This window comes from Pelophylax lessonae (assembly GCF_965119305.1).
Source record: "Pelophylax lessonae genome assembly, chromosome: 4".
NCBI classification, from domain to species: Eukaryota; Metazoa; Chordata; class Amphibia; order Anura; family Ranidae; genus Pelophylax; species Pelophylax lessonae.
Genome location: NC_138771.1, coordinates 364,528,761 through 364,554,279, shown reverse-complemented (window position 1 = coordinate 364,554,279; position 25,519 = coordinate 364,528,761).

The following is a 25,519-nucleotide window of genomic DNA, read 5'->3' as shown; positions in this document are numbered from 1 at the left end:
AAACTGACAGGAGAGCCGTCTGCCTATGTAAACAAAGCAGGCGGCTCTCCTGTCAGACAGGCACAATGAGATTGTGGGTCTCAGCTAAGCTGAAACACTGATTTATTTGTGCCTGTCACAGAACCCCCCCCCCCCCCACAGTTAGTAAGCACAATTTAGGAGCACACCTAACCTCTTGATCACCCCCAGTATTAACCTCCTCCCTGCCAATGTCATTTATACAGTAACAGTGCATATCTTTTAGCACTGATTACTGTATTGGTGTCACTGGTCCCCAAAAAGTGTCACTCAGTGTCAGATTTGTCCGCCGCAATGTTGCCGTCCTGCTAAAAATTGCTGATTGCCGCCATTACTAATAAAAACAACAAACAAAAAAAGTCCAAAAATCTATCCCATAGTTTGTAAACACTAGAACTTTTGCGCAAACCAATTATTATATGATTTTTGGGATGTTTTTTATCAAAAATATTTAGCAGAATACAAATTGGCTTGAACTGATAAGAAAATTAGATCTTGGAAATTTTTTCATTGTGAATGTTTCATAGCAGAAAGTAAAAAATATTTTTTTTTTCAAAATTGTCGCTCTTTTTTTGTTTATAGCACAAAATGTAAAAACCAAAGAGGTGATCGAATACCACCAAAAGAAAGCTCTATTTGTGGAAAAAAAAGGACATCAATTGTATTTGGGTACAGAGTCGTACAACTGTACAATTGTTAGTTAAAGCAACACAGTGCAAATCACAAAAAATGGCCTGTTCATTAAGGGGGTAAAACCTTCCGGGACTGAAGTGGTTAATTAAGACACTGTAGCCACAAATATTGTACAGTGTCTAGAGTGAAAGCTGAGGCAGGTTTTATCTTGATGCAAAGATTGTGTGAATTATTTTAGAAACAATTGTGAAAATATTGTTTACTGGTTGAACACTGTAAAGACAGCTTGTTTAGGTCACAACATAGGGACTGATGAGGTAGGTTTTATCTTTATCTATGGAAACTTTCCAAAATAATGAGCCTGAGATTGGGGAAGGGGAATGACCTGCAGTGCCCGTGGAGTATACCACACTGAAATGGAAGCACTGGTCTAATAAAAGCATTGTGGCCAAATACACACATGGCCATAAAATCCTTATATAATGTAGGTTATATGCAAAAAAAAAGGCATAAGATCCCACTAAAATGATGATGACAAGGACCTCTTCCCCACCACCCTTGCCCAGTGGTTTTGGGGGTCTGTGGGTGGGTGGCCTTCCAGAATCTGAAAGCCCCCTTTAAAAGCTAGTACATAGTACCCCTACTCATTCACAAAAACAAGTATAAAGTATAACTAAAGGTACAGACTTTTGAGAAGTCCTTTATTGAAAAATAAAACAATCCACAAAACTCCTATAATGTAAATCTACTGTCAATCACATTGTCCAGCAATGTAGATTACAATTACAATGAATGATGTCCGCCGCTTCACCAGAAGAGAAAACTTTCCAACCATTGGACACAACCAATTTCATCAATGCACTCGCAGCTATTGACAGCTTTGGTCCTGGCTGAAAAATGTAAACAAAGGGGTGAAGCATACCTTGTGAAAACCTTAACCAAATATGGCTAAGTGGCCATATGTGGTCAATGATATCAGTACTTTCCTTGCCGATTTGTTACATGGGCAGGGATTCCCAGCCGGCAAATAAATTGGGCCAGGTAACATTTCCAGCTAATAAGGACATGGCACCTGTTGTTTCCTTTACAACCATCGACAGAGGAAAATTGTTAAATATAGTAGTGGTAGAAACAATACTACTAGGGGGTTTTTTGGTGCCTCAGGCCAAGAGGGATTGGGACTTTAAGGGCAAGTGCATAGATATAGAAACAAGTATATGAATATATGATAGAAAATGTTCCATTTAAAATAAAACAAAATTTTATTTACAACAATGTAAATCCATATATTGTAGAAAAGACAACATATATAGGTGAACAAGGTGCTTGGGGGTAGAGACCCCGGTGTGAAGGAAGTAATAAAGAAGTTGATTCAGAGATGAATCAGTGACAATGGTGAAAAAAGTGACTTTTGGATAGGATTTCCACAGATATTGAGTGGGACATTGGTCCCTTAGGAGAATCCTATTGCTGACGCGTTTCGGCTCACTTGGAGCCTTTCTCAAAGCGTTGAGTCACTCTGTACTTCAGTCTATGAAGATAATATATAATATAAATAGTTTAGATCTTTATTCATGTCAAGTGTAATTTCAAAAAATTATTGAGAGCAATTCTACCTACATGGATATAGCTGACGGTTACTGCGCATGGCTCCCTTCATCCTGTTGCAAACGCAGCGGGATCAGGCTATGCATATTGCCTGGGATGGGTGAGATGGTATTAATAGGTGTAAAACACGTAGTATCTTTATGTCTTGTGGAATGGGTAAAACCACTTACATTTACTGAAGGAGTTGAAAGTACTTCCTCCACGGGGAATAAGTTTCCCTCTCTTGTTTTCAGGTTGTTTGATCTAGGTTAGAGAATTAGTCTATGTTACCTCAAATTGCATATGGTGTAACATAAAGAGTGACTTTTCCCAATGGAGGTGTGTAGCCTCCTAGTGTTTGTACAATAAAAAGTGACTTTTGGTGCCCATAGTTATTGGACAGTGAAGCGGTCCAAGGAGCTTACATTTTGAAGAAAAGGTGAGGTGATCCTTCCGGCTAAACGCAGGTCCGTCCGTCCTCTTCCCTCGGTTGGAGAGAAGTGAGGACTTGACGTTGATCCCCGGCCTTTTAAAGCCCTCCGCGCATGCGCAGTAAACTGCTGCACGTCGGAGGGTTCGTTCGAGCGTGACGTGGCACCTTGTAATGCACCTGCGCCAAGTGGATGCGCGCGCAGGCGCTGGAGTAGAGACGCTCATTGGCCGCCAGCACGGGAGGAGGGGCCCTCCTTTCCCCGTGGGTGATTGGATGGGTCCCGGACAGCCCCTACGATGATGCGTAGGGGCTACCCGTGCTGGGTGCGATTGTCAGGGATGAAGGGGAGGGGGCCGATCTGCAGCGCTGACAGCTTATAAACCATGCAGGCAATTGTAATCATTCGGTAGTATATCTTATTGTAAAAGGTATATTCAACTTTATAGTGTATCAAGACCGTTTTGGGTCTTGGAAATGAACATATACAAAGCAAGGTACAATACAATATTGCATGAGTATTAAACAGCAGAATAACAGTAATAAAGACTTTGCCTCAGTGAATCTGATGGATCGGGGGGGAAAATCTCGATGGGGCGGTCATCCAGAATGGTCTCTGGATCATGTTTAAACAGGATTGGATGTATAGGGTATATATGACTAATTAACGAGACTCGTTAGGTTGTTACAAGAGACAATTTAAATGTCTCATTCCTAGTTGGGAGGTATGTGGTTGAGAGAGATAAAAGATGAAAAATGAAAAATAAAATCTATGAATTGTGAAGGAAAAAGAAACGCATAAGGGGAGAAGTATGGGTGGATCTTTATGGATTGGATAGCCATAAGCCATATCAACTCAATTGGGGGGGAGGCAGATACCTAACTGGAGGAGAAAGAATATCTGAAGGCAGTGATTATGCCAGTAGGTCCCAACTGTTTAGAAAGTAATGCGTTTTGTTTGGTTAATCTGTCTTTCCTGATGCAAACCCTTCGAGAAAGGGGCGAAAACTCTCGTTTTCGTTTAAACCAGGTGGTTTTGTGGCTTGGAGACGTCTTATCCATCTCATTTCCATTTGTAGCAGGTGTTTGTTCCAGTCGCCCCCTCTACATGGTATGTGTATCCTTTCCAGTGCTGAAAATGTAACATTAGGCATTTTGTTTTTGTGGAAATGTGCCACATGCCTGCCAAGTGGTACATAAAAATTACACATCTCCATACTGTTGATGTGTTGGTTTACACGTTTTCCAAATTCTTGTTTTGTTTTTCCAACATAAAAGGATTCGCATTGGCATCTCATCAGGTAGACCACCCCTCTCGTTCGGCAGTTAACAAAATGTCGGGGTGTAAAAAGCTCTCCATTAGGAAGTGTGGTGGTTGTGCATTTTTTAATCACATCACATTGCCCACAGTTTCCGCATGGGAATGTGCCCTTCTGTTTACAGGGGTCTTTTCTCGTTTGTTTGTATTCACTGTGGGTGAGCGATTGCTTCATAGATCCCGCTTTCCTGTATGTGATCTGTGGGTGTTCCGATATGAAAGGTTTTATCGCTGGGTCCTCCTGTAAGATCTGCCAGTGTTTGGCAATGATATTTCTTATTTTAGGGTGGTCGTTCGTAAATCTCATGATCACTCTCGTTTGATTCTCTTGCTTGTCTAATCGTTGTTTCTTTCTGAATAGGATCTCTTGCCTTTCTTGTTGTTTTACCCTGTTAAAGGCTTTTCTTAGGGTCGTTTTTGTGTAACCCCTTTTTATTAGTCTGGCAGTCAGGGAGTCAGCTTCTTTCTGGAAGTCTTGTTCAGTAGTACAAATCCGTTTTAGCCTGAGAAATTGGCTGTATGGGATTGCATTTTTCAGGGAGGGGGGATGGAAGCTGGATGCATGTAGAATAGAATTACCTGCCGTTTCTTTTCGATATAGGGTTGTTTTCAGGAGTCCATTTTTTTCTTTTATGATCCAAGTGTCCAAAAACTGGATTTTTTCTCTATCATAGTTGATTGTAAAAAACATATTGTAAGTGTTATTATTCATGGCGCGGAGGCATTCGTGTATCATGCTTTCCGAACCAGTCCAGATTATGAAAATGTCATCTATAAATCTCTGCCAGACGATAATATTGTCGGCGAAAATACCGTTTTTTTCCTCGGCTAAGAATTCTTGTTCCCATGCTCCAAGATATGTGTTCGCATAGGACGGGGCACAACTAGTGCCCATTGCAACGCCGCACGTCTGTAGGTAGTATGTGCCATTGAAAACAAAAAAGTTGTTATTAAGGATATATTCCAACATCATGATTATGAAGGTGTTAAATTTGGTGTCCTTTCCACTTTGTTCTTCTAATGTTTTTTTGATGACTTGCATTCCTTTTTTGTGTGGAATGTTATTGTAGAGAGCCTCAACGTCAATGGTGATGAGAAATGCATCATCTGGTATGGTGATACCCTCAATGATCTGTAGGAGGTGTCCTGTGTCTCTGGTATATGAGGGAAGTTTCGTAACATGAGGCCTTAGATAGGCATCTATGACTTTGCTAGTATTTTCCGTCAAATTGCCATTCCCTGATATAATGGGTCTACCCGGGGGATTGTTTTTATCCTTATGGATTTTCGGCAAGGCGTAGAAGGTTGGGGTTCTGGGATGTTTTGTCCTCACGAACTGCCAGAGTGTTTCTGAAATCATTCCTTGATTTCGGGCTCCGTCAATTTTTTTGTAAAAGTCTTCTGTGTATGTTTCAACCATAATGGGCATAATCTTTTTATAACATTGTGTATTGTCAAGGATCTTCTGGCACATGGCTTCATAGTTGTCGTTGTTCATTAACACAATATTCCCCCCTTTGTCCGAGGGTTTTATTGTGGAAATAAAACTAATCTACGAGAAATTAAACCCGCTGAGGAATGCATCACTGTATAGTGAACAAGAAAAGAAACTTAAACAACATATTGAAGAATTCAGCAAAGAACTACTGAAGAAAAAGGAAAGAAAATATTGGAGAGACAAAAACGCTTTCTCACAAAACCGTGCCTACAAATGGACGAACAACAGACAGACTAGGAGAACTACGTATAGAACATCTAGGAACACTGATCCACAATACTCCTCAGACTCTTCGGCCTATACATCGGGACCCGAACAACAACGTTTCAAACGGAGGGGCCAAAACAAACCCCCAGATAATACACAACCAACAGAAGATAACGATGACCAATCATCACAAGAGGCTGAAGAACCTAACACCTTAGACACCAATCCATTTCCGAACGAAGATACAACGGCTCAGAAAAAATACCCCAAAATGTTCACAAGGTCCCAACTACCAAGAGATGAGAACCCTAAATCACAGAGGCCTTTTTTAGGAACAAAACAGAAGACAAAACAACCCAACAAATTACACAGAACGAAGATATTGACCATGAAGGTTTGACCATCATAAACCTATCCACCCATATCCTATCCACAGTCGAAAGAGAAGTACTATCCCTAGGACTCTCATTCTGCCCAAACAAAGGGACAGATACATTTGAAACTATTAAGGATGTCAATCTTTTTGCGCGTAATCTTCTTCTTAAAACCACCTGCTGAGATACCACCAACAAATTTAACCGCAGCCGAATTCAGAGCGATTAGAGACCTGAATATCTTACTGGAGGAAGGAGCAATCGACGACTGGACAGATGAAAACAAATCAACCGAAAGTGAAGAGGAAGGAGTAGAAGAACCTCAAGGAACAAAATGTCCCACTTTCAAGAAAAAATCCCATATTTTTCCTTCTCTAAATGAGAATCCCTCAATAGCCCTCTTTGTTAGGGAAACAACCAAAGACCTCGAAAAACTCAAAGGCCACAACCTGAAACAAAACCTGACCAAGGAACAAAAAACTGCCTTACAAGGACTCAAAAATAACGAACTGATCACAATAAAACCCTCGGACAAAGGGGGGAATATTGTGTTAATGAACAACGACAACTATGAAGCCATGTGCCAGAAGATCCTTGACAATACACAATGTTATAAAAAGATTATGCCCATTATGGTTGAAACATACACAGAAGACTTTTACAAAAAAATTGACGGAGCCCGAAATCAAGGAATGATTTCAGAAACACTCTGGCAGTTCGTGAGGACAAAACATCCCAGAACCCCAACCTTCTACGCCTTGCCGAGGTAGACCCATTATATCAGGGAATGGCAATTTGACGGAAAATACTAGCAAAGTCATAGATGCCTATCTAAGGCCTCATGTTACGAAACTTCCCTCATATACCAGAGACACAGGACACCTCCTACAGATCATTGAGGGTATCACCATACCAGATGATGCATTTCTCATCACCATTGACGTTGAGGCTCTCTACAATAACATTCCACACAAAAAAGGAATGCAAGTCATCAAAAAAACATTAGAAGAACAAAGTGGAAAGGACACCAAATTTAACACCTTCATAATCATGATGTTGGAATATATCCTTAATAACAACTTTTTTGTTTTCAATGGCACATACTACCTACAGACGTGCGGCGTTGCAATGGGCACTAGTTGTGCCCCGTCCTATGCGAACACATATCTTGGAGCATGGGAACAAGAATTCTTAGCCGAGGAAAAAAACGGTATTTTCGCCGACAATATTATCGTCTGGCAGAGATTTATAGATGACATTTTCATAATCTGGACTGGTTCGGAAAGCATGATACACGAATGCCTCCGCGCCATGAATAATAACACTTACAATATGTTTTTTACAATCAACTATGATAGAGAAAAAATCCCGTTTTTGGACACTTTGATCATAAAAGAAAAAAATGGACTCCTGAAAACAACCCTATATCGAAAAGAAACGGCAGGTAATTCTATTCTACATGCATCCAGCTTCCATCCCCCCTCCCTGAAAAATGCAATCCCATACAGCCAATTTCTCAGGCTAAAACGGATTTGTACTACTGAACAAGACTTCCAGAAAGAAGCTGACTCCCTGACTGCCAGACTAATAAAAAGGGGTTACACAAAAACGACCCTAAGAAAAGCCTTTAACAGGGTAAAACAACAAGAAAGGCAAGAGATCCTATTCAGAAAGAAACAACGATTAGACAAGCAAGAGAATCAAACGAGAGTGATCATGAGATTTACGAACGACCACCCTAAAATAAGAAATATCATTGCCAAACACTGGCAGATCTTACAGGAGGACCCAGCGATAAAACCTTTCATATCGGAACACCCACAGATCACATACAGGAAAGCGGGATCTATGAAGCAATCGCTCACCCACAGTGAATACAAACAAACGAGAAAAGACCCCTGTAAACAGAAGGGCACATTCCCATGCGGAAACTGTGGGCAATGTGATGTGATTAAAAAATGCACAACCACCACACTTCCTAATGGAGAGCTTTTTACACCCCGACATTTTGTTAACTGCCGAACGAGAGGGGTGGTCTACCTGATGAGATGCCAATGCGAATCCTTTTATGTTGGAAAAACAAAACAAGAATTTGGAAAACGTGTAAACCAACACATCAACAGTATGGAGATGTGTAATTTTTATGTACCACTTGGCAGGCATGTGGCACATTTCCACAAAAACAAAATGCCTAATGTTACATTTTCAGCACTGGAAAGGATACACATACCATGTAGAGGGGGCGACTGGAACAAACACCTGCTACAAATGGAAATGAGATGGATAAGACGTCTCCAAGCCACAAAACCACCTGGTTTAAACGAAAACGAGAGTTTTCGCCCCTTTCTCGAAGGGTTTGCATCAGGAAAGACAGATTAACCAAACAAAACGCATTACTTTCTAAACAGTTGGGACCTACTGGCATAATCACTGCCTTCAGATATTCTTTCTCCTCCAGTTAGGTATCTGCCTCCCCCCCAATTGAGTTGATATGGCTTATGGCTATCCAATCCATAAAGATCCACCCATACTTCTCCCCTTATGCGTTTCTTTTTCCTTCACAATTCATAGATTTTATTTTTCATTTTTCATCTTTTATCTCTCTCAACCACATACCTCCCAACTAGGAATGAGATATTTAAATTGTCTCTTGTAACAACCTAACGAGTCTCGTTAATTAGTCATATATACCCTATACATCCAATCCTGTTTAAACATGATCCAGAGACCATTCTGGATGACCGCCCCATCGAGATTTTCCCCCCCGATCCATCAGATTCACTGAGGCAAAGTCTTTATTACTGTTATTCTGCTGTTTAATACTCATGCAATATTGTATTGTACCTTGCTTTGTATATGTTCATTTCCAAGACCCAAAACGGTCTTGATACACTATAAAGTTGAATATACCTTTTACAATAAGATATACTACCGAATGATTACAATTGCCTGCATGGTTTATAAGCTATCAGCGCTGCAGATCGGCCCCCTCCCCTTCATCCCTGACAATCGCACCCAGCACGGGTAGCCCCTACGCATCATCGTAGGGGCTGTCCGGGACCCATCCAATCACCCACGGGGAAAGGAGGGCCCCTCCTCCCGTGCTGGCGGCCAATGAGCGTCTCTACTCCAGCGCCTGCGCGCGCATCCACTTGGCGCAGGCGCATTACAAGGTGCCACGTCACGCTCGAACGAACCCTCCGACGTGCAGCAGTTTACTGCGCATGCGCGGAGGGCTTTAAAAGGCCGGGGATCAACGTCAAGTCCTCACTTCTCTCCAACCGAGGGAAGAGGACGGACGGACCTGCGTTTAGCCGGAAGGATCACCTCACCTTTTCTTCAAAATGTAAGCTCCTTGGACCGCTTCACTGTCCAATAACTATGGGCACCAAAAGTCACTTTTTATTGTACAAACACTAGGAGGCTACACACCTCCATTGGGAAAAGTCACTCTTTATGTTACACCATATGCAATTTGAGGTAACATAGACTAATTCTCTAACCTAGATCAAACAACCTGAAAACAAGAGAGGGAAACTTATTCCCCGTGGAGGAAGTACTTTCAACTCCTTCAGTAAATGTAAGTGGTTTTACCCATTCCACAAGACATAAAGATACTACGTGTTTTACACCTATTAATACCATCTCACCCATCCCAGGCAATATGCATAGCCTGATCCCGCTGCGTTTGCAACAGGATGAAGGGAGCCATGCGCAGTAACCGTCAGCTATATCCATGTAGGTAGAATTGCTCTCAATAATTTTTTGAAATTACACTTGACATGAATAAAGATCTAAACTATTTATATTATATATTATCTTCATAGACTGAAGTACAGAGTGACTCAACGCTTTGAGAAAGGCTCCAAGTGAGCCGAAACGCGTCAGCAATAGGATTCTCCTAAGGGACCAATGTCCCACTCAATATCTGTGGAAATCCTATCCAAAAGTCACTTTTTTCACCATTGTCACTGATTCATCTCTGAATCAACTTCTTTATTACTTCCTTCACACCGGGGTCTCTACCCCCAAGCACCTTGTTCACCTATATATGTTGTCTTTTCTACAATATATGGATTTACATTGTTGTAAATAAAATTTTGTTTTATTTTAAATGGAACATTTTCTATCATATATTCATATACTTGTTTCTATATCTATGCACTTGCCCTTAAAGTCCCAATCCCTCTTGGCCTGAGGCACCAAAAAACCCCCTAATAGCACATATAGGGACGGAGGCAACACCTACTTACCTATTATTTTTTAAGCAGCTTAAGGAAAAAATACCCCCCTCATCTATTTTTTGGATGGATAACACATCCGCGGCCTCAATTTCCTTTTCCTCTGCTTTCTATAAACTATAGGATGCGAACAGTATCCAGTAGGGTTAACACAGCAGGACCCTACCTCTCTGCTACAAACCCAACAAAAAGGCTCTGAAATCAGGGAGCATTACCACCCTTGGAGTGACTAGGAGTCCCAAGGGAAAGAGGTAACCCGGACGATTTACAGAGCCCCCCCCCCCCCCATTATCTCGCCCCACGAGAGATACAATGAGTGCTCCCGAAAGGGAAGACCCACCCACAGGGAATCTGATTGGAGACGGATGGAATACCCTGATGCTGGACATCCAGAAGAGCTTTCAGGGTCATGAACAGCAGGAGTCGGATGTTTTAGCACTATTCAGCACCCTGAAGAGACAATTAGAACGTAAGTCAGCCCTCTTCTGGCATATAAAAAGCTTTGAGAGATATGTGACGGAAAACATAAACCCTGTCGGTCTCAGAATCCAGATATTCCCGACAATGGATAATATCACGACATTAATGAAAAAAGAATGGGAAGAGATCCTAAACGAATGTTCGAAAAAACTCATGATCCTCCTTCAAACAGAATACCTTAGACAAATGAAAAACTTGGATGTGGAAATAAAACTAATCTACGAGAAATTAAACCCGCTGAGGAATGCATCACTGTATAGTGAACAAGAAAAGAAACTTAAACAACATATTGAAGAATTCAGCAAAGAACTACTGAAGAAAAAGGAAAGAAAATATTGGAGAGACAAAAACGCTTTCTCACAAAACCGTGCCTACAAATGGACGAACAACAGACAGACTAGGAGAACTACGTATAGAACATCTAGGAACACTGATCCACAATACTCCTCAGACTCTTCGGCCTATACATCGGGACCCGAACAACAACGTTTCAAACGGAGGGGCCAAAACAAACCCCCAGATAATACACAACCAACAGAAGATAACGATGACCAATCATCACAAGAGGCTGAAGAACCTAACACCTTAGACACCAATCCATTTCCGAACGAAGATACAACGGCTCAGAAAAAATACCCCAAAATGTTCACAAGGTCCCAACTACCAAGAGATGAGAACCATAAATCACAGAGGCCTTTTTTAGGAACAAAACAGAAGACAAAACAACCCAACAAATGACACAGAACGAAGATATTGACCATGAAGGTTTGACCATCATAAACCTATCCACCCATATCCTATCCACAGTCGAAAGAGAAGTACTATCCCTAGGACTCTCATTCTGCCCAAACAAAGGGACAGATACATTTGAAACTATTAAGGATGTCAATCTTTTTGCGCGTAATCTTCTTCTTAAAACCAAATACAACAAAAAACCACCTGCTGAGATACCACCAACAAATTTAACCGCAGCCGAATTCAGAGCGATTAGAGACCTGAATATCTTACTGGAGGAAGGAGCAATCGACGACTGGACAGATGAAAACAAATCAACCGAAAGTGAAGAGGAAGGAGTAGAAGAACCTCAAGGAACAAAATGTCCCACTTTCAAGAAAAAATCCCATATTTTTCCTTCTCTAAATGAGAATCCCTCAATAGCCCTCTTTGTTAGGGAAACAACCAAAGACCTCGAAAAACTCAAAGGCCACAACCTGAAACAAAACCTGACCAAGGAACAAAAAACTGCCTTACAAGGACTCAAAAATAACGAACTGATCACAATAAAACCCTCGGACAAAGGGGGGAATATTGTGTTAATGAACAACGACAACTATGAAGCCATGTGCCAGAAGATCCTTGACAATACACAATGTTATAAAAAGATTATGCCCATTATGGTTGAAACATACACAGAAGACTTTTACAAAAAAATTGACGGAGCCCGAAATCAAGGAATGATTTCAGAAACACTCTGGCAGTTCGTGAGGACAAAACATCCCAGAACCCCAACCTTCTACGCCTTGCCGAAAATCCATAAGGATAAAAACAATCCCCCGGGTAGACCCATTATATCAGGGAATGGCAATTTGACGGAAAATACTAGCAAAGTCATAGATGCCTATCTAAGGCCTCATGTTACGAAACTTCCCTCATATACCAGAGACACAGGACACCTCCTACAGATCATTGAGGGTATCACCATACCAGATGATGCATTTCTCATCACCATTGACGTTGAGGCTCTCTACAATAACATTCCACACAAAAAAGGAATGCAAGTCATCAAAAAAACATTAGAAGAACAAAGTGGAAAGGACACCAAATTTAACACCTTCATAATCATGATGTTGGAATATATCCTTAATAACAACTTTTTTGTTTTCAATGGCACATACTACCTACAGACGTGCGGCGTTGCAATGGGCACTAGTTGTGCCCCGTCCTATGCGAACACATATCTTGGAGCATGGGAACAAGAATTCTTAGCCGAGGAAAAAAACGGTATTTTCGCCGACAATATTATCGTCTGGCAGAGATTTATAGATGACATTTTCATAATCTGGACTGGTTCGGAAAGCATGATACACGAATGCCTCCGCGCCATGAATAATAACACTTACAATATGTTTTTTACAATCAACTATGATAGAGAAAAAATCCCGTTTTTGGACACTTTGATCATAAAAGAAAAAAATGGACTCCTGAAAACAACCCTATATCGAAAAGAAACGGCAGGTAATTCTATTCTACATGCATCCAGCTTCCATCCCCCCTCCCTGAAAAATGCAATCCCATACAGCCAATTTCTCAGGCTAAAACGGATTTGTACTACTGAACAAGACTTCCAGAAAGAAGCTGACTCCCTGACTGCCAGACTAATAAAAAGGGTTACACAAAAACGACCCTAAGAAAAGCCTTTAACAGGGTAAAACAACAAGAAAGGCAAGAGATCCTATTCAGAAAGAAACAACGATTAGACAAGCAAGAGAATCAAACGAGAGTGATCATGAGATTTACGAACGACCACCCTAAAATAAGAAATATCATTGCCAAACACTGGCAGATCTTACAGGAGGACCCAGCGATAAAACCTTTCATATCGGAACACCCACAGATCACATACAGGAAAGCGGGATCTATGAAGCAATCGCTCACCCACAGTGAATACAAACAAACGAGAAAAGACCCCTGTAAACAGAAGGGCACATTCCCATGCGGAAACTGTGGGCAATGTGATGTGATTAAAAAATGCACAACCACCACACTTCCTAATGGAGAGCTTTTTACACCCCGACATTTTGTTAACTGCCGAACGAGAGGGGTGGTCTACCTGATGAGATGCCAATGCGAATCCTTTTATGTTGGAAAAACAAAACAAGAATTTGGAAAACGTGTAAACCAACACATCAACAGTATGGAGATGTGTAATTTTTATGTACCACTTGGCAGGCATGTGGCACATTTCCACAAAAACAAAATGCCTAATGTTACATTTTCAGCACTGGAAAGGATACACATACCATGTAGAGGGGGCGACTGGAACAAACACCTGCTACAAATGGAAATGAGATGGATAAGACGTCTCCAAGCCACAAAACCACCTGGTTTAAACGAAAACGAGAGTTTTCGCCCCTTTCTCGAAGGGTTTGCATCAGGAAAGACAGATTAACCAAACAAAACGCATTACTTTCTAAACAGTTGGGACCTACTGGCATAATCACTGCCTTCAGATATTCTTTCTCCTCCAGTTAGGTATCTGCCTCCCCCCCAATTGAGTTGATATGGCTTATGGCTATCCAATCCATAAAGATCCACCCATACTTCTCCCCTTATGCGTTTCTTTTTCCTTCACAATTCATAGATTTTATTTTTCATTTTTCATCTTTTATCTCTCTCAACCACATACCTCCCAACTAGGAATGAGATATTTAAATTGTCTCTTGTAACAACCTAACGAGTCTCGTTAATTAGTCATATATACCCTATACATCCAATCCTGTTTAAACATGATCCAGAGACCATTCTGGATGACCGCCCCATCGAGATTTTCCCCCCCGATCCATCAGATTCACTGAGGCAAAGTCTTTATTACTGTTATTCTGCTGTTTAATACTCATGCAATATTGTATTGTACCTTGCTTTGTATATGTTCATTTCCAAGACCCAAAACGGTCTTGATACACTATAAAGTTGAATATACCTTTTACAATAAGATATACTACCGAATGATTACAATTGCCTGCATGGTTTATAAGCTGTCAGCGCTGCAGATCGGCCCCCTCCCCTTCATCCCTGACAATCGCACCCAGCACGGGTAGCCCCTAGGCATCATCGTAGGGGCTGTCCGGGACCCATCCAATCACCCACGGGGAAAGGAGGGCCCCTCCTCCCGTGGTGGCGGCCAATGAGCGTCTCTACTCCAGCGCCTGCGCGCGCATCCACTTGGCGCAGGCGCATTACAAGGTGCCACGTCACGCTCGAACGAACCCTCCGACGTGCAGCAGTTTACTGCGCATGCGCGGAGGGCTTTAAAAGGCCGGGGATCAACGTCAAGTCCTCACTTCTCTCCAACCGAGGGAAGAGGACGGACAGACCTGCGTTTAGCCGGAAGGATCACCTCACCTTTTCTTCAAAATGTAAGCTCCTTGGACCGCTTCACTGTCCAATAACTATGGGCACCAAAAGTCACTTTTTATTGTACAAACACTAGGAGGCTACACACCTCCATTGGGAAAAGTCACTCTTTATGTTACACCATATGCAATTTGAGGTAACATAGACTAATTCTCTAACCTAGATCAAACAACCTGAAAACAAGAGAGGGAAACTTATTCCCCGTGGAGGAAGTACTTTCAACTCCTTCAGTAAATGTAAGTGGTTTTACCCATTCCACAAGACATAAAGATACTACGTGTTTTACACCTATTAATACCATCTCACCTATCCCAGGCAATATGCATAGCCTGATCCCGCTGCGTTTGCAACAGGATGAAGGGAGCCATGCGCAGTAACCGTCAGCTATATCCATGTAGGTAGAATTGCTCTCAATAATTTTTTGAAATTACACTTGACATGAATAAAGATCTAAACTATTTATATTATATATTATCTTCATAGACTGAAGTACAGAGTGACTCAACGCTTTGAGAAAGGCTCCAAGTGAGCCGAAACGCGTCAGCAATAGGATTCTCCTAAGGGACCAATGTCCCACTCAATATCTGTGGAAATCCTATCCAAAAGTCACTTTTTTCACCATTGTCACTGATTCATCTCTGAATCAACTTCTTTATTACTTCCTTCACACCGGGGTCTCTACCCCCAAGCACCTTGTTCACCTATATATGTTGTCTTTTCTACAATATATGGATTTACATTGTTGTAAATAAAATTTTGTTTTATTTTAAATGGAACATTTTCTATCATATATTCATATACTTGTTTCTATATCTATGCACTTGCCCTTAAAGTCCCAATCCCTCTTGGCCTGAGGCACCAAAAAACCCCCTAATAGCACATATAGGGACGGAGGCAACACCTACTTACCTATTATTTTTTAAGCAGCTTAAGGAAAAAATACCCCCCTCAGAAACAATACTACTATATATGACGTTCAGCTTCCGTACAAGAGCTAAAAGTCAGGCGTTTGTATAAAAACCAAAACAAGCAAAGTTAGATCAGACTCACTGAGCTAATCCCTACTGATCAGAGGCTAAACAACTTGTAAGCAGATTGGTTATGCTGTAATCTAAGAGGGGGAGACAATACAGGTTTTATCTTGAAAGAAGTGACAGAAATATTGTACAATGGCTACACAGTATGCAAGCAATTTGGAAAGGTCTCAATGTAAGAGGGAGAGAAGGGGAAGCTTTTATTCTGAAATAAACATCAGAATGCATTATTTGTGCAAAAAAATATTGTTTAGTGGCTGGATGAGGTAATCCTATGTTTAATCTCTTTTTATTAACTTTTTCATTGTACAAAATTCAAGGGAGACATTACTATACAAGGAGGATATGGAAATGCATACAGAAATGTATATTCATATTAATGAAAACCATAGCAGATCTCCGCTATTGTATGACAATGCAGATACAGTTACTGGGATCAAATAGTTGTATATCATAGTCACATCAGAAAGAATGATGACTGGAAAGACCTAGCATCAGTATATTTTAAATATTTGCTTCATTGTAGGTCATCTAGTCATTATACCGCATCTATACTACAACTAGGAAATGAGTTGAAAGAAAGAAAGAAGAGTATAGGGAATAGGAGAAAACAAAAGAAGAGGAGAAGGAAGAAAAAACAATATAACATACTGAAAAATAGAATAATACTTTGGAGAAAGATAACACCTACAGAATTGCCTCAGCAACTAAAACAGAGCTCAATAAGTATGGATTACCAAGGTGCATATCTCACAGGAATGACAGACAGTTAGATGAGTATCTGAAATTATTTAATTCTGTCTTAAGTAGTTTTAAGGTTCTCTAAATTGCCATTTTCCCAGGGGAGAGTGTGTTGGGTATTCAGGATCTTATCACCAATGAGTTTTTAGTAAAGTCTTATAATTTTGTCCCAAAAGGGGGAAATCAAAGGCACATGGACCAAAAATGGATATATATTACTGTAGCAGAGAGGCACCTCCAGTAAAGATTTGTACTGGAAGGATCATTGGTATGTAATATCATACCACCATGAAATAATTTTTTATTACACTCTTGTGCTCTAGCGGATAAGGAGGTCTTATGAGTAAAAGTTATTATCATTTCCCAATCTGATTTAATCAATTGTCTTAGAAGATCCTCAAAGTGGATATAAGGTCTAGTACAGGAAGCCAATGGGATTATAGAGAGGAGATAGTGTTTAAGTTGGGAATATTCCAACCAAGCTTTAAAGGGGGCATGACACAAGGGAAAGAGCTGTGTCAAGGGTGTTAACGTACCCTGTGTCAAAGTGTTTTGAAGAACAGTCTGGTTTTCTTTCTGCCAAGACAGAAACTGAGGGTGATGCAAAGTCAATAGAAATGCATTACCTCTGAAAAGAGGAGTCAAGGGGCTATGTCTTAGGTAAGAGTAAGCGCCTGTTCATGTAGGTGTCTAAAAACTGTAGTAATACTGATTACTAGGGATGGAAGGAAGGATTTGATCTCTATAGGTAAGCAACATCCAGGGCAATGAGATAATACCAGGAACTATAAGAGTGTCGGATGAGGCAGGTTAATCTTCATAAATTGTAAATTTCCTGAGAGTAGGGTAGGGAAAGGACTTAGTAGTGGCCCATTGAGTATGCCACACTGAAATCAACGAAATTGTCTAATACAAGAACTGTAGTCAAATACACAGATAGAGAAACAAATATTTTTTGGCTTGTGTTGGCCTTTAAGTTCATCTACAGCAATAGATTTTGTTGTATGTAGGCAGGACCAAATCTATCTTTTAGGTTGATTCATTAGTAAATCCCTTATCTATCTGTATACAATCTATTTGTAACAAAATGTGACTCCCACTTTCTTCCTCTGGACATTGGTCCTCTGTGAATGTCACTGGCTCCCTTGTTGTCCCTCCTTTATTCAGGTAGGAATCCAAGCTCTGTAGCATGCACCTGGTGATAGAGTGTGGTTCCTTTAAATCCTGTGCAGAGGGAGAGTGACAAACAGTAGACATGCGATTCATTTAGTTCCAAATTGAAATTCGGACACATTTTTCGTTATTCATTTACAATAGTAACACATTTAAATTAACCTGAAATAACTAAACAAAATTTCAGACTAAATTCTAGTTTGAATCAAATTCGAACAGTTTTCAAATTGAATTATAATCATCTTTGAATTGAATTCAAAGTCAAATCATTTTCGAATAGAATTTTGAATTTCCCAAGAGAATAAAATAAAATGGAAAGTAAAGGAATAGAAGAGAATAGAATAGAAAATAAAAGACTAGAATATAATAGAGTACAATAGACCAGAATAGAAAATAAAAGAATATAAAAAAATATAATAGAAAATAAAGAGATAGAATAGAAAATAAAAGAATAGCGTAAAATAGATTAATATAGAATATAAAATAAAAGAACAGAATAAAAAAGAATATAAAATTAGGGAATAGAATAGAATAGAATAAAAAATAGGATATAATAAAACACAAAGTATATAATCTTCTTAAATTCAAATTTCAAACAGAATAAATTTGGATTTAAATACAATAGAAAACAATAGACTAGAAAACAAAGAATAGAATAGAAGAAAATAGAAAAGAAGAAAATAGAAAAAATATAACATTCTTTCAAAATTCTAATTTTGAAAGGAATTAATTTAAGGTTGAATAGAAAAGAATAGAATAGAATAGAAAATACAAGAATAGAAAATAATAAAAAAAACCAATAGAATGGAATAAAATAGAATATAACAATTTCCCGAAAATTCAAATAGGTAGAATAAACTTAAATTCAAATAGAACAGAAAAGAGTAGATTAGAATAGAAAATAAAGGAAAATAATTGACTAGAATATAAAAGAAATTAATAGAAAAAGACAATAGAATAGTATAAAAATAGAAAAAAAAATTAACCATCTTCCGAAAGTCACATTTCGAATAGAATAAATTTGAATTTGAGTGGAATTGAAAAGAATAGAATAGAAAATAAATAAATAGAATATAATAGAAAGAAATAGAAAGAAAGGGAATAAACAATAGAAAAGAACAGAATAGAATAGAATAAGCAATAGAAAAGAACAGAAAGAATATAACTATATAACATTTTCCAAAATTCCAATTTCAAATAGAATACATTTGAATAGAATTGAAGTGAATAGAATAGAAAAAAGAATAGAAAAGAAAAGAATAGAATAGTAAGAAAATAACCATGTTCCAAAATTCAAATTTCAAAATAAAATTCCATTTCGAATTCAATTATATTCAAATGCAATTCTAATTGAATTTGAATGGAATTAGATTCAAATTGATTCAAATTCAGAAACTATTTTGGTTTAAGAAAAATACTATGAAATGAATTGATTTGAATTTAAATAAACAAATCTATTCTGAAAATGAATTAAACAAATTAAACAAATTTAACTAAAATAATTTATGTAAATAATGAATCAAAACTAAAAAAATTTCTGTTCAGTATATGTCTAGCAAACAGTTGTGACTATTACAATATACAACAATATCTTTATGATTATATTCCCTTGGTACCTTGCCAGAATTTTTTTGTACACAAATATATTTGCTTGGTATGGTAATTGGCAAGAGCTCCACAATGCGCGCCCTCAGTTTGTGAAGCCCAATAGGGTTACATTTTTGGTTAGGCTTTCTTCTGACGTTGGTTCTTTATTTTCTCATTTTGAAATGTTTGCATTTCATATTACTCAGGTCTGCATTCGTGCTATGTCTAAGCCTCTGTATTATGTTACATGCGCCCCTGCGTGGGCCCTAGGTTAAACTTTTCATCATGCATTAGGGTCCCTAGGCCAACTGTGTCATACATGGTCAGATGCTATCGCCTCATGGTTGGTGTTGATTTTTGATACACTTGTTTGGGAGTATACAACTGACTTTTGCCCTCCTATGTGTTTTTACAATGTTTAAGACTACCCAATTTGAGGAGGGCTGCATCGGGCAAAGCATTACAGTAATACCATTGGATGTACTATTGCCTGAGAACTGGAGTGTTTGAACTCTTTTTAGAGATGCTGTGATGCACTGAAAGGATGTTACATGACTTTGCTTAAAATATGAAGGATGAAGCCGCAAACTGGCCTGTCAAACCAGAGAGCCAGTAACACAAAAAAAAAGCTGGTATTGCTGGGAGAGATCAAGTAAGTTCCCAGGTATGTTTTATGTTTGTCTTGCAAAAAAAATGCTGGAGTGTAAAATCTAAATTAAAGTAGCCAGTTTTTATTTATATTGAAAATTGGAGATTGGGAAAAGAATAGATCCGAGCAAATCATAGCAATGCACTTTGCCAACAGTCATCACCAGGTTAATAAATGGCAGGCCATAATTATTGAGAAAGTGAATAAACCTTACAGGGGTATAACTGGGATTAATTATCTATTAATGTTTTTGGATTTTTTACATTGGCCAAGGTTAATCCTAGTGGGTTTAAAAAGAGAATTCTGATGACAGACAACCATCAGTGTGAATGAGCCAAACCTACCTGGGATCGGTTCACACAACACTCACCGAGCTGCTACAAAGTTCAGACGTCAATCCAAACCTTATTGATTCAATGGGTGTCAAACCTTAACCACTTGCCAACTGCCGCACGACAATTTATGTCGGCAGTCAGCCCCTCACAGGCAGAGCGACGTAGGGCTATGTCGCTAGCCTGTAAGGGTCTTGGTAGCGAGTGCGCCGCCGGATGCACGCTCCTGCTCCCGCTCGGTCACGGACCCCCCCGCGCGTGTGCCCGGAGGACCCGATGTCCGCCAGGCACTCGCGACCGTCCGTGACAGCGGGAGAAAGGCAGGCAGCTAGTGTAAACAAAGCCGCCTGTCAGTCTCCCCTGTGTAAGAATGGTGATCAAACGGTTCTACTATGTAGGACCGTTGATCACTGTTCTTACACATCAAGCCACAGCCAATCACAGTTAGAAAAACGCCCCTAGGGACACACTTGACCCCTCCCTCTCAAAAAAAAGTTAACCCCTTCACTGCCAGTGTCATTTTTTCAGTAACAGTGCATATGTATAGCACTGATTACTGTAGTAATGTCACTGGTAACCCCAAAAGTGTCAAAAATGTCAGTCAAGGGTCCGATCTGTCCGCCGCAATGTCGCAGTCCCGCAAAAAAAATCGCACATCGCTGCCATTACGTGTTAAAAAAAACAACAAAAATGACAAAAATCTTTCCCTTTGTTAGTAAACGCAATAACTTTTGCGCAAACCAATCAAAATAAGTTTTTTGTGATTTTTTTTACCAAACATATAGTAAAAAAAAAAAAAATTGGCCTAAAATGTTAAAAAATTTAGTTTGTATGGCTGAATTCACACCGCATCCGCACTAAACACGCACATGACCCTTTTATTTATCCGCAGCAGAATCGGATTGCATGGTGGTTCACACTAGTGCGATCCGATTTTGTGCGAACTTGCAGATCGCACTGCGAAATGCAATCTTAACTGGGGGTGTCGTTACTTTTAATTGACATCCCCTGCGTATCACATATGGCAGTGTGAACTGGCAGAGGTGCGGATGTGATGCGGGATCACGCTGCATATTCGCAGGGTTCCTGCATCGCACAAATGTGAACCGGGACTAAATATCAGTTCTGACAATCTATCAGTCTATTATTTAATAAATAATTGATTAAACAAATACATTTGCTGTTCAGCAGTGAGGGATTCTTTTTAGGTGATATAAAGGTCAACATTGAAAATACAAAAATCCCCTGGGACAGCATCATCCCATCCTGGAATCGCATACATTGCATATGTAATAATTTTTTTTAGTCTTACATTATTCTTTGGCTAACATGCAGCTAAAGTAATCCAGTATAAATAATTCTACCACAAAAAGTGTTTATTTTATGTGGAAAAAAATTACATAAATTTAACTTGCATACAGTGTTGCATGACTTAGCAATTGGCAGTTAAAATAGCACAGTGCTAAATAGCAAAACATGGTTTGGTCATGAAGGGGGTAAAACCTTGCGGTGATCAAGTAGTTAAAGACAGAAAAATTGTACAGATTTGCAGCACACTTTTAAACCTTTGGGAGATAGAAATCTGTGCTTAGGATAAGAAGTTCAGTCAAGAATGTAGGGAATTGGCTGCTGCCTACCTCTAAAACTGTTCATAAAAAGTGTTTAGTAAAGATAAAAGAATGTTAAAGAGGTAAATGGTGCTACCAGATATGTGTATAAGAAGACAAAGAAAACTATATAAATATAATTAAGCAGTGGGAGAACCTAATGTGTGTTCAAATATTGCTTAAATTCATAAATTAAAATCAGATCCTTATCCGTAATGTGCTAATTCATATCAAATTGTACACAAATAAGTGAACGATAAATTAATATACAAATAAGTGACTAATAGTGGTAAAGGGAAGATACCCTTGTAGAGATAAAGTGCATGAATTAAAGTGACTGAGTGTCTCAGTGGAATAGATTAACAAAAATCAATGGTAGACTAAAAGAGGTGCAACATAGCAATCAAGGTGCAAGTATAAAGTGCTACCGTGGCTACTTGTGTATATAGAGCAAATCCCACAGAAAGGGGTGGGTGAGAATGGATACAGATTGGTATCCAAACTAATGCAATGAATATATTTAAAAAAGAAAGTGATAATCAATAGTGAGATGCAATCCGATTCCAAATTCACTCCTGATGACGTCTGTATGACAAAACGCGTAGAGTGTCACTGCATTACTTCCGCCTTTTGGAACGCACTTCTGGACCACGTGGAACGCATAGCGTTCTGGAATAGTTACAGCGCGGCAGACCTCCCGACTCATGCTGATTCTTAATGCCTGATTTACTACATGTATATGTGAGTACATTCTATTATTAAACTTTATTATTTTAAAACGGTACTGCACTATACGAGTTTCTTTCCTCACATGCATACCCGGATCATACCTGGCCATTGAGAATATCCACCACAGGACCCCCAGTGGTGTTCATATTTACCCAAGGGTGATAGGACCCCTATTGATGTTATTAACCAGAGGAACCGCTTGATGACCATTGAGGGATATTGGAGCCACATTCAATTTGGAATACAGGCGTATTACCCCTGTAGGGGTTCCCCCATCTGGTAAGTGCGGTCCTGGGAGTGTGGGGTGCACCTTGACCCACCACACCTGCCACACTTGAAGAGGCACTGGAAATACACACGTCACCCCTGCTGTGAAGCTGCACCAATTTAAAATCTGCACTGGAGCACTTTTTGCCATGCGATTTGGGACTATTGCATTAGAAATATAGTTGCACAGATCTAAAATCCTGGACTGGAACACTTTTTTTGTTGTGCGATTGGGACTATTTTAATTTTATATCTTTTGAAGTTTTGTATATCTCACCTTATTCTGTTGGAATTTTCCATTTTTTGCAAACTATGCGATTTGGAATCGCATTGCATCTCACTATTGATTATCACTTTCTTTTTTAAATATATTTGTTACATTAGTTTGGATACCAATCTGTATCCATTCACACCCACCCCTTTCTGTGGAATTTGCTCTATATACACAAGTAGCCACGGTAGCACTTTATACTTGCACCTTGATTGCTATGTTGCACCTCTTTTAGTCTATTCCACTGAGACACTCGGTCACTTTAATTCATGCACTTTATCTCTACAAGGGTCTCTTCCCTTTACCACTATTAGTCACTTATTTGTATATTATTTTATTGTTCACTTATTTGTGTACAATTTGATATTAATTAGCACATTACGGATAAGGATCTGATTTTAATTTATGAATTTATGAATTTAAGCAATATTTGAACACACATCAGGTTCTCCCACTGCTGTCTTATATTTATATGGTTTTCTTTGTCTTCTTATACACATATCTGGCAGCGCCATTTACCTCCTTACCTGTCAAAGAGTCTGTGGTAGTGAGCCCTTATAGATCCCCAGCTCAGGATTCCCCAGGGAGTCTAAGCCCCAGCCTGCTTCTTCACCAGGGCCCCTGATGGTGGGGATGGACTTGCAGCAGACTGAACCAGGTCGCGGCCCCCAGGTAGGCCCAGCTGAGGATGTGGAGACCGCTGGCGTGTGCAGGGTAAACTGGAGACTATAAGGAGATCCAAGAGACAAGCCAAGGTCAGGACAGGCAGCAGACGAACATAGACGGAGAAACAAAGCCGGGTCGGTACACAGGAGATCAGATACAATAGCCAAGGGATTCACGGATGGGAGCTCAGAGAACAGCGATGTTGCTCAAGCAAGGAGCAGTGCACTGAGCATGTGTATATATAGGGAAGCACACAGGGAGGTGACCCAGGAAGTAATAGACAAAAAACGGATATAACCCACAGTGGAGCAGGCAACGCCCATAGGAGAACAGAGAAGCCAAACACCACATGCGAAGGGAGGCAAGATAGAGGCAATAGCAGCAAGGAGGTAAGAGATACAAACAAAACTACAGGCTAACTTGTGACATTACCATTCTTTTACTTTTAAACCTTTACTGAATAGGCCGCAAATTCTAAAGCGGGAGAGCAAACATACTGCATCTGGAAATAAAGAAACTGCATATTTTTTTTCAGAGATTGAAGATGGAAACATTTCACACATGCACTACATCTATTAAGCCTTTTTGGACAGGCTGAAATTTCTGGATTAGAGCAAGCAGTTTGCATCTGGAAATAAAAATATATGTCTTTTTGTAATTGAAAATGCATGGTATAAAAATTGCACAGCTTTGCAGCAGACCTTTTAAGCCTTTTTGTATAGGCTGCTATTTCAGAGGGAGATAGCAGGCAGATTTCTCCAATAAATATGTAATTAGACTGTATTTTTTTTTCAGATTTAGAAGGACTTTTCAAAAATTAAGATAAAATTTCATATGTAATAATAGGATGCAGAGGGAAACAGCAGGCAGATTTTAGCACGAGATATGAAAATAGACTGTATGCCCTTCTGAAACAGGATATAAAAGTTGTACAGATTGCACATATGCTGAACATCATCTCCTCTTCCTGCAGGAAGTGACTAGCACTGTGCTCAAATACTTCCGTTGACTCTTCCATTCCAGTTTGTATGGCAAAGTCAGGATTAGCTGTGGGTTAGAAGGAAAAACAGGGTGTTTTTGCAGATGTAGATGTCATTATGCTAATCTGTGCCTGATTGCAAGAAGAGAAGTATTTGGTTAGTCACTCCATCACCTCCTCCACTTGCTCTGGCTGCATACACAACCACTGCCAGAAAAGAAAGATGTGCCCTTAAAGGTGCACTCTGACCACTACTTTGGCCTGTGGATACAGAACCTCTAGTCCCCGTATAGCTGCAAAGGAATGTCCTTTGCCTCTCTCTTTAGGCCTCCTAGGCATGATGGTAATGGGGGATTCTCTAGTTTTATCAATTTTGGCAAGAGATGGATAGGGATGTGGTGCTTTGATACATTTGACACTGTGGTGCTTTTGTGAACTAAACTGGACTGCAACAGCTACGGTGCTGAGCTGTTAATAAAGGGCAGGTTTTGCTTTTTCTATCCTTGTGGTTCAAATTTTGGAGCTTTCTGGTGATATTGCACTGTATCATTGGTTTTGCATGAT